Source organism: Poecilia latipinna, unplaced genomic scaffold (assembly GCF_001443285.1).
Source record: "Poecilia latipinna isolate Pla-1442-1.1 unplaced genomic scaffold, P_latipinna-1.0 Scaffold1179, whole genome shotgun sequence".
NCBI classification, from domain to species: domain Eukaryota; kingdom Metazoa; phylum Chordata; class Actinopteri; order Cyprinodontiformes; family Poeciliidae; genus Poecilia; species Poecilia latipinna.
In genome coordinates, this window is record NW_015113795.1 from 164,068 (window position 1) to 175,034 (window position 10,967).

The following is a 10,967-nucleotide window of genomic DNA, read 5'->3' on the forward strand; positions in this document are numbered from 1 at the left end:
TATATTTTGTGTTTTATATTCTTCTATAGAGAGTGTGTGTGAGATATGTATATAATTGTGTACAAATTATATATATATATATATATATATATATATATATATATATATATATATATATATATATATATATATATATATATATATATATATATAAACACATTTTAAGAACAGCTTTTACTATATTCATTGTCCTGTTTTATTATTATTTGTTATTCTGTTGAATTTTTTATGTGCTATTCATGTAAGAATTCTACTTACATGAATCTAGTAAAGTTCTGTTTGTAATTTTACTTGATTCCTGTAAATTGTCAGAGTTTTTAGGATAGCACTTAAGTTTATTATTATTATTATCGTTATTAAAAAGTATCTATGAGATGTGAATTGTCTGGTGCTACTCTGCTGTCATGAGGTGTAATGTTTTTAGTTTATTTATGAATAAAATCAGTTGCTTTAAAACTGTGTAGAAGTTATAAAATTCTTAAAGCTGGAAAATTACAATACAGATAATACTATTTGTAATACAGGAAAGAAAAGTGTTTAATTATTTAATCAGGTTACCTGCTCCATTAACTAGCCTGCAGTCTGCAGCTGTAGACACATGGTTGTTTTCATATTAACTGTACTCTTCAAAACACCATTACCTTAGTAACATCAATCAGCAGCTCCTCCCAAACAGATGGCTTTCCCTCTTCCATTTTTAAACCAAGAATTGAAGAGAGCCACACTCAACCAAAACAGGCAGGCGCCTCCTTCTGGAGATTCCTCTGGACTTTTAACTGTAGAAATAAAACTGTGTATCTTAAAACGTCCCACGGACAATTGACAAACTCAGTTTATTAGCATGTTTAAAGAATCTGTGTGGTTTGACTGTAGGTCAGACTATGTATCCTAGACTCAAGCATCAGATGCCATATAGAAAGGTGAACATATGTTTCTTTACTCATAGCTGCATTTCTTTCTGCAATATTGGAAAACAGGCAAAACTTAGTCTTTCCTGTTGTATTGCAAGAATGATTGTTGAATGTTTTTTCCTTTCATCCAGCCGTTATTCAGTCGTCTGGGCCGGTCTGACATGCAGCATGTGCGCAAATCAATATTTGTATGTGTTGCTAAGAGATGGCCACACTCTTGAAAATTACTTACTAATCAAAATACAAACAAAAGGAACATGTGCACACTCCAAAGGATCTGTTTTGGACTGATATTTGTGAATGAGGACATTACTAGAGTGTCATGCTTGAAAAATTAGTTTGAAATTACATGTTATCGTAGTGAAAAATTATGTACATTTGTATGGTTCTTCAATAAATAGCTACAACCATAATAATAATAAATGGTTAAAAAATCCTTTAAACTGCAACATTGTCCAGGGGTGAGGCTGCCTTCTGAAAAGTGTGGCGCTCTGGGTTTGTGTGAGCCCTGGCAGTTAGGGGTGTGACGTATACTGAAGCAGCGGTCTGCGGTGTTGTATGAAAGGTGTGTGTGAAAACAAACGGTTCACAATCTGTAACCACTGAGCTTCAGATGAAAGATGTGAGCATTCAGAGAGGCAGAGTGTGGTGCAGGGCATTAGGGTTGCTGCTGCAGCCTTCGGCTGTAAGGTTTGGCATATTGGGCATTGAGAGACCGTTTTCCACATGTGTTGGTAGTAGTACGTTGTTAATATATTTTCTATCTTCTCAAACTTCTGAATTCAACATAACATGTTTGTCCACACAACTAACACTCAGCTCAGTCTCTTTGTAAATCTGAGATCTCCTTTCTTCTGATGCTCAGCAAGTTCTCTTCACCATGGCCAGATGCCTAAATGCATTGAACTGCTGTTGTGTGATTGGCCTATTTGCAATTTGTGTTAAAAATCTCCAAGAAATCGGCAAAAAGGTGTATTTTCCTCAAAGTGGATTAGGATATCAGGGTCTATTTTGTGTTTTGATGCTGTTTTGGATTGAACACCAAACATACAGGAAGACACAGTGTTTGGGATTCAGTCCTGGCATTCTGCAGTCTCAACTGTAGGGCCACAATCAATTTATGGCTTAATTTACATCCCTCATTAAAAGTAATTACACTCTCATCTTCAAGATAAAGCCTCACATTTGAAATGTATGCATGAATATCTTGTGTTTACTGTAGTGCGTTACTCCACCAGCTGTGTGAAGCCGAGGCAGCTTTAAAGCAGCATTACTTTCATGTCAACAATTTATTAGAGCATCTTTTCACCGGTAAAGAAGACAATTATCTTTAATGTTGTAGTTATTAACCAACAGCAGTAATTGGCTTCGATACCTCAGCAGATGCTCAAAGCTCCGCAATCAAATAAAACCTTGTTTTTGATGTTGAGCTCTTCCGTTTTTGTCTTGTTACTCCACTTTTAGTTGACTCCGCCCTCAGTGCTGCTGAGCCAGATGTTTGGGGAATACATGGCAATGGGAAGAATTTGTCTACACACAACTGGATTTAGATATTACCATGTCCCGGCTACAACCAAGAGTATTAAAAAGATCCACTTTTTAATACCAGGGACTGGATCTGGACAACCTGTTGCACCTTAGTGTCCTGAAAGACTTAAAGGGCAATGAAATAAAGTGTTGGTTTCAAAATTTCAACATTAAAAATATCTGATATTCATCTCACCACTATTGAGCAAAGTGAACACATTCACTTTGCATTCACAGTGCTGCATTTTTTTTAAAGAAAATTAACAGTAACTCATCAGAAGAGCCGCTGTAAATCTCAGAGGTCCATTACTTATGAACGCTGATGTTTGTGATATATTATTTATTCAGCAAACACATTTAAAATGCAGAGCTGTTTGCAGAATTTCTCTGCAAGCTGTTGATAAGTATAAAGACATGCTTTGGGAAAAAACGCCTTTCATCATGAAATGTGCTTTTTGTTGTTGATTTTCCTTTCCCCTGATGTATTAGGAGAAAAAAAAAACTAAAAAAGTGCAAGAAATGAATTTATACATCACACTGATGGACACTGTTTTTGTCCTCAAATGGTGACAAACCTGTAGAGGGTTTAGATTTTGGTAAAAATGAATCTTGCCTTAACGGCCCTATGTTCTATTCTGACATGAAATTGTATGTTTTAGTTTGTTTTTTCAACCTTATTCCTGGCTATAGATTAACTGCAGTAGAGAACATTACAGTGAAGCTCTTTGCTTTGATAGCAAATTGAATGCAGTTTCAATAATCACTCATGGACATGTCTGAACCCCAGAGCTGTCCTGTCAGGATTACATGTTGCACTGTTCACCAGGGGCAGCAGTGAGTTAAACATGCACTCCAAGTGAAACAGTTCCCGTCATTCCTGGATTATCTCCCATCAGCTGCAAACAGACGAGGAATCAAAACGAAGGTCTTCACTGAAATTCTGCAGTTCTGCTGTGGGCAAAAAAAAGAGATAAATTATGATCAATAATAATTCATCAGTGTATACTTTCCTTCCCTGCCTGCTTTCTCAATACAAATAAAAATATTGGAGACAACGGAGTATTAGAGAAGTACAAAGAAATGATGGGGGAAAAAAATATAAATAAAATCACAAAAATAGGTATGAAATTATGAGAATTAAGTGATCTTACTTGAATAAGATCATACAGAAATAAAATCGTAAAAAATATGAAAATAGTCAGATTGTTATGATAATAAAGTCATAATACAACGGAAATAAAGTTACATTACAAGAATGAAGTTGAAATAATGCGAGAATAAAGTCGTAATAATATGAGAGTTGTCAGATAAGGTTGTAGTATTATGATTTTATTGTCATACTTTGTTGACATACTTTGTTGTTTACTTTGTTGCAAAACTATAACTTTATTCTTGTACGGCTTTATTTTCATAATACTATTCTCATAATAATATGACTTTATTGTCAAAGAACTTTATTCTCGTAATTTTATTTTTCTGCTGTGGGTCTGATACTGTCATAGTTAGAAAACAGGTAAATATTGAAATAAGTATTTTTATTTGGTGCAATTTTTTTAGATAATTGAGAATTATGTATTATAACTGATATCCCCAAATGATCAGTTAGAAACTGCTTGTTTACATGATAATGCTGAAAAACCATTTGATGGAATCATGGGGTTTATAGAGGTAAATGTTGTTAAAATGTTATTGCTGTTTTTCTAATTATAATCAACAAAACTTAAACAAAAACCTTAAAGCTACTTTATGTCCTTCACATATACTGATAGCTAATCCTGTATGACAGCAAAAATATTGTTTCACATTGATTAGCAAAATTTCTTCTTGTGAAGAAAAAATAATGAAACACCAAGTAACGCTTCAAATTGCTCCTCATGCAAATCAATAGTCATTACACAGTATTTCAGTCTGCTGTTGTGTCTATTGTCAGATCATGTCTCTGTCAATTTTGTTCAATTGTACTGAAAACACCTGATGAGAATTAGTTATCAGCACAGAAAACAAGTTTTTATTTGCATTTACAGAGAAACTTCATGAAAGACTTTATTATTCCAGCTTCTCAGTTCCACAGGCAAAGATGATGCAGGAAAACAAAGAAATGTCAATTGTTTATGTCTAGGAGTTTATTTCTATGTTTTCGGACTTAAAAGGATAGGGATGTAAATGAGATGCCATCATACATTCAGACAAGATGATCCATGGTTTAGGTAATGATGATATTTAAGCAGAGAATACCCTGTTTTTGTTTACTTTAATATAAAAAAAAGTTTCTCCAAACTCCAAACTGTGATTTAATGACATTTGCAATCAGTGTCTATCATTGATTAGTCCAAATATTGAACTTTCTATCCTTGTCTACTTCTAAAGTGTTTATTCTGGACAATTAAGGTTTAAAGTAAGACTGCTGTGGCAGCTAAGTTTAATTAAACTGTACAATACAGAATTGCAATTTTAGAATTACTTTTCTACACTTTTTAAGTTTAGTTACACATTTAATTTATGATTTGAGATGAACACAATTTTAAAGAACACATGTTCAATTACACTTAAAGCTACAGTATGTAACTTACAAAAATTTGTAAAATACATTTTTACAAATTAAATTTTAACATTTCTTTAACATTTCTCAGCCATGCTAAGAAAATAAATAGAATTATGAGAATAAAGTTATAGTACTGCAAAGTTAGTTTTATTCTCATAATATTGACATTATTCTTGTACAACTTTTTTATTTTTATTTTCTATTTATAACATTTTGAATGACACACAACAACATTATGGGTTTGGGGGATGTACAACTTTATTCTTGTAATAGTATGGCTTCATTTTCATTATTATGACTTTATTCTCATATCATTTTGAGTTTATTCCCATTAGACTTTATTCTCTAAATTTTATGACTATTGTCATAATTTTAAGTTACTTTTTCTTACAATGCCCTTAATATATTGCAAAATAAAATTTTCTGTTCATAATCCTCCTGTTCTCGGTTTGCGGCTGTTTTTGACACTCAGGGCAATCCAGCGTGGCGGTGCCAGCCTGGCAGTGCCGGCCTGGGGGGGCAGTCCTGGGGGGCCAGGCGTGGCGGGGCAGGCGTGGGGGGGCAGGCCTGGCGGGGCTCGTTGTAGCCGCTGAGATACGAAACACAAGTCAGAGGATGGAGAACGGACCGTCTTCTCCTGAATCCCATTCAGCAGCAGCAGAGCCAGTGGAGGATACAGTCACATTGTAATTACCTCTAATTACCTCGTCTAAAGAATGACACATATCACACATCCGCGTGCACACAGACACTCACACTCCACAACATGTAATCATGCAGCAAACACCATAATAGTTTTTTTTGGTATGAAAATCCCATAATGATAGAGAATTCTAACAATTATTTTTATTTTCCCTCCCTGTGTTCTCCTCTCACTCCCCTCCCAGCTGCTCCCCCGTTTAGTCCCCCTAGATCCTTTTGTAGCATGTTTTGAAAAATGTGATTTCTTATTGAGGTGGGTACAAAGCAAAATGATTGTCTCAGTAGTGATGGAGGTGTCTCAGAATATGAGTATGTAAAATAAGACCAAACAAGAGACCTTTGTATGTCTGCAATCTTCTCTTTGTGCAGATTCTCTATTCTTATTCTTATCAGCTGCGCAAACATGTTCAGGTGAAAAGGGGAAAACCAGGGAAGACTGAAGCACACGCTGCGCATATGCTCATGTTTACGCAAATTATCACACACTTGGATAATTCATATTTATAAATGCTCGTACTTCCATATGTGCGTCGCTTTTTGAACATCAAACTCCTATTCAGTGTTTTGTTTACAATGAAGATTGTATGTAATTATGTTGAAATTTTATTTCTATTAGAGTCAGAAACCCATTTAAAAGCAAAAAGAACAAAAATGACTTCCCACCCAACACACATCTAAAAGCAAAGACTGAAAAACACGCACAGGCTAGACTAGGAAGACATATTCATTAGACATTGACACTCACTCACACTCACACACGCACACGCACACACACACACCCACACACACACACACACGCACACACCTTTTAAACTAAAATCTAACCAGACTTTTGAAGAAGATCTTAACCTCAGGCTGTTGCCTTGGTAACCTTTTCTTTAGGAATACAAATTCCCACAGAGAACCCAGGACTAAAAATGAAAAAGAAAAAGAAGCTCTAAAGCTGAATTAAAATAAAAGTAGTATAGAAATCTTACTTTTTCAATTCTTCAGTTCCATCTAAATTACTTCTGTAATAGAGATCTGTAATTATAGCGCGGTTTGTTGAGTGACTTCGCCGCCATTTTGAGTTCTTTAACAAACTGACCAAACTTCATTGAACCTCTTTCAGACACTAAAGACTAAGGTGGTTATGGTAATAATATGAATAATTACAATAATATTTGTACAGTGTTTTATTTATTTTATTTCATACTGGAGAACAGGTTTGCTACATGCTAAGTAGTTAGCATAAACCAGCTGTGTTCAACATTCACACTTTCACAAAAGAAAATTGGCCTTGAAATCAATGTTAACATGAATTTAATTTGGAAAATAAACATTTACTTTGGAACTAAATATTTATTTAACAAACTATATGTTTAATTTGGAGCTAAACATTTAGACAAAAAATATTTTGGAACTAAATGACATTTAGAAATGTACAAACACCATGGTGAAAATATGACTGACTTTTAACTGGCTAAATAAACTCTGTGGTATTTTTTTTCCTGTGTAACTTTATAAATGGCGCCCTATCCAACAGTTTTTTTTTTGTTTGTTTTTTTTTAAGTTTCTCTTCCTCTGGCCTCAAAAATGCATCTCTTTCCATGTTTCTTTCTTCTCTTGGTTTGTTAGAAGTCTGACATCTCCTTATCCTTCACATATTTACCCAATGTCACAGGCGTAAGTATCCCTCCATGTGTTCATGCAGAGCCATTCTGTCAATGAGCAGAAATCCAAACACTAATCCCAAGAGCACTTTCAAGGGTCTAAGTGTTTTGTGCCATTGTGGCGGTTTGTCTGCACAGACCTTGTGATGCCTCTGTCTGTTTGTATGAGTGATTTCAGTGAACCATCCCAGCAGATGTTGCACATACCTCACCACACCCTAAAACCTTAGCTTGACATGTTTGATAGTTTGTGAGGTTTTTTTTCTGTACCAAGAAATAGAAATTCAAAAGAGCTTTCAATTATGTGACAGAATGAAGAAAACTTCAATAAGCCTGCCATAAGAAGCACAGCTGTTAAACAAAATCAGAAGCTTTCCACCTTCGCTTTCATCTGTTACGTTAAATATATTCTTCAATAAATTGTTTCAAGGGTTGTAGCCTCTGTACATGGTGCAGGTTCTCTACCAACTGATCCACCCAGACACCTACATGTATTTTGTAATAGTTTTGTCACATTTTGACCTTCTTAGAAGCACTCCTCCATAATACCGTAAAGTATTCATTATTAAATATGATCTAATGACCTATGATTATGCTGAAAGTTGTAGAATGAATATATTTGCTGGTCAATATACTTTACAGGCAACACAGACCTCAAACATCAGCATTTATGTAAATGTTTCACAAAAAAACAGCTTAAATAGTTTTTCTGCCCCCCTCACCAGATATCACAGCCCCACACCAAGAATAGGTAAAGGTTGTTTACCTCTGGTTTAGAGATACAGACAGAATGGTAATCACAAAAACTAAGGCATCGGTTCCAAAAATGTGTTCATACATAAACTGTTCACAAAGATTACAGTCAGGTCAGTCCCTTGTTTAGCTCTTTTTTTTGTATGGAATATCAATTATTTTCCTCTTTGAAACCCATTTATATACCATGAAAACTGCAGACTTAGTTTTTACACCGACATCCTTCAGGTGTCACAAAAACTATTTTCAACAGTTAGACTGAATATTTTCTCTCTACCAGAGCTTGAGATACTGTAGCTGTTCTGGTCATGGTGACAAATCTGCTAAGTATTCACAGAACTTGACTTATAATTTATAAATTATATTATAAAATGTAAGTTAAACGATAAAATTTAGGAATCCCTGGGCTGGATAATGAATCTTAAGCAATGACTGTCAAGCTAAATGTATGATCACAACTGGAGGTTTGGTGATTTATCATTTGCAGAACCTGACCTGACACTCAAAGCTTTAGCACTTCCCTAACCGCATTAGTTCCTGTTTTCCACTTCCTGTTCACCATCGCTTTCCTTTCGTCTCCTCTCCTCTTCAGTCTTCCCAAAATGAGATGAAGCGATGGACTCTTCCATTACAAGATTGCTATCAAGGGAGTGGCTAATGAGAACAGATAAGGCTCCATCAGTTAGCCAAACCATTATCATTTCTTATTGTGACAAAATCTCATTTGACTGTGTTTTAATTAAACTCCGCTGGCTTAGAGAAAAAGGCCGCCTCACATTCAGCTGGGCTGAACCCGGGGCAGCGCGGCGTTTCATTTGGCTTAGGTAACTTTTAATCATTCTGCCAGTGCAGCACAAACCTCAACCTCCACTGTGATATGTAGGCAGCTTATTAGAGTCCACTCTTTTTCTTGCCGCCCTGACTTGATCTTTTTTAAAGAAAACGTGGGAAAAAAGCTCATCCGTTTCAAGGCCTGCTGCACCATGTGGTATGAAGAGAAAAAGTAAGAGTGAATAAAAATGTGTGGAAGATGGAGAAAGAGAAATAAAGAGTGGTTCAGTGGAGCATACAAGTAAAAGTAGCTTTAATCATCTCTCCCCCTTTCCAAACCCATTCACACTCACACTTAAGTTTTATAACAAACACTCCCACCTCCGCTGTTCTGGAACTGTCAGGCTGCAAAGAAAGTCCTTGGAAGACAATAAGAACTTCTGGTAAGAAAAAAAAAATGAACATTGATTTTATGATAAAAAATTAAAAGAGAAAGGACTGAAAAATAAGAAAGGGTAAGTACTGAGATAAAATTCAAGAAATAGCAGAGATTGCAAAACTTGAGGATGCGAGGACATGGAAGCTCACCCCCTGTCTCCAGAGCGGTCCGGGTGTGCTGGCACCGTGGTTGGGATATACAGTACACAGCACAGGGAGGGACAGTGAATCTCCCTCAATGACACCAAAGCTGGAGATCTTTGATTGAGGATGAAGCAGCTCACATCACACAACCTCCTGCTGGTAGAAATCAAGAGCTGCACAAAGTGAGAAAAACAGCTTTGATCTGGCCGCCCTTCCCCACATCCTTCTCCCTCTTCTCTTTCATGACTCTTCATCCTTCTGCCTCGCTCATGCTCTCTTTATCTTCAACCTTTTCTTGCTAAAAAAAACTTTGTGCAACTCTGATTCACATGTATGTTGTCAATGTTCGAGAAAAATTTATTTGTCTAAATCTGTTGTCACTGCAACAAATGCTTGCATGTCTGAAAACACTTTTTGTTTGGGAACAAATATGACTAAATGGAGAATGTTTGGGAAACTTTAAGTATTTGGCAAATGTTTGGTTAAAGGACCTCATGAAAATTGTATAACCAAATGAAACTGCTAGCAGTTTGTGATAATAGGGAAATATTTACAGTCCTTGTGTTCTGATGATTGACACCTTAATGTTGGGACAAGGCTCAGGCGGAGGAGTTTAAGGCCCAAAACACCCTGGATCTGTTTTGGCATCCTATACAATAGAAAATTAGGTGGGATGATGTACGCAGCAATTAGAACATGTTAAAGTCAACGGGGCCTCCCAGACTGCTAGTGATTCCCTGTGACTACTTCTCCGAATGTTTGACCAAGTTGTCTATCTTGTTTGGAGTTTCACAGCAAACTGACAGGAATGTCTTGATTGAGACAGGAAGTGAGACATGGTGGCCAAGTAAAACACATCTGCTTTGGGGAATTACAACAAAAATTAAAGACGCTGTCCGGGTTTCCGGTACATAGTCTTGTGAGTCTGGTGGTCCAAACAGGGAATGTTGTGTCAGATCCTGTGTTATGTAGAAATCTGTTTGGGTTGTGAAAAATTGGACTCCAACGGTGTGGTTTGGGCCTCAGCCTTTGCAGGATAGACAGAAAGGTAAAGACCCTTTGCAGTAATACGGGACTTGGTGTAGTTTTATGTGGCCCTGTGTTAGGGTGAATCCAACTGGTCTTCAGGGTGTGCCAAGTGAAAATATGGGGATTCAGTGGGATTATGAATTACCTAACAGTGGCTGAAAACTCAAAGAGGTAGCCATGATATTAGGAACTACTATGTAAATCAGTGTGGGAGATTTTATATGGCTCTGAACCTAAGAAGGCTTTTGAAAACCCACAATATACAAACAGAGCTGAAGACTAGGAGCTTGGCTATCTTGTTGTGTTGCCTACCTGCATTTTGTTTCAATGGCTTTGGAAGATATTATGCTATAAGAAGAAAAACATTCCTGAACTGCTTTTCACAATAGCATTCAGTTTGTTTGGCCAATAAACTACCCCAGTTTTCTATGACTGGACAGGGGTGCCCAAGTCCAGTCCTCAATATTCCCACAACTTTAAAACGCCTCCCTTCTCAAA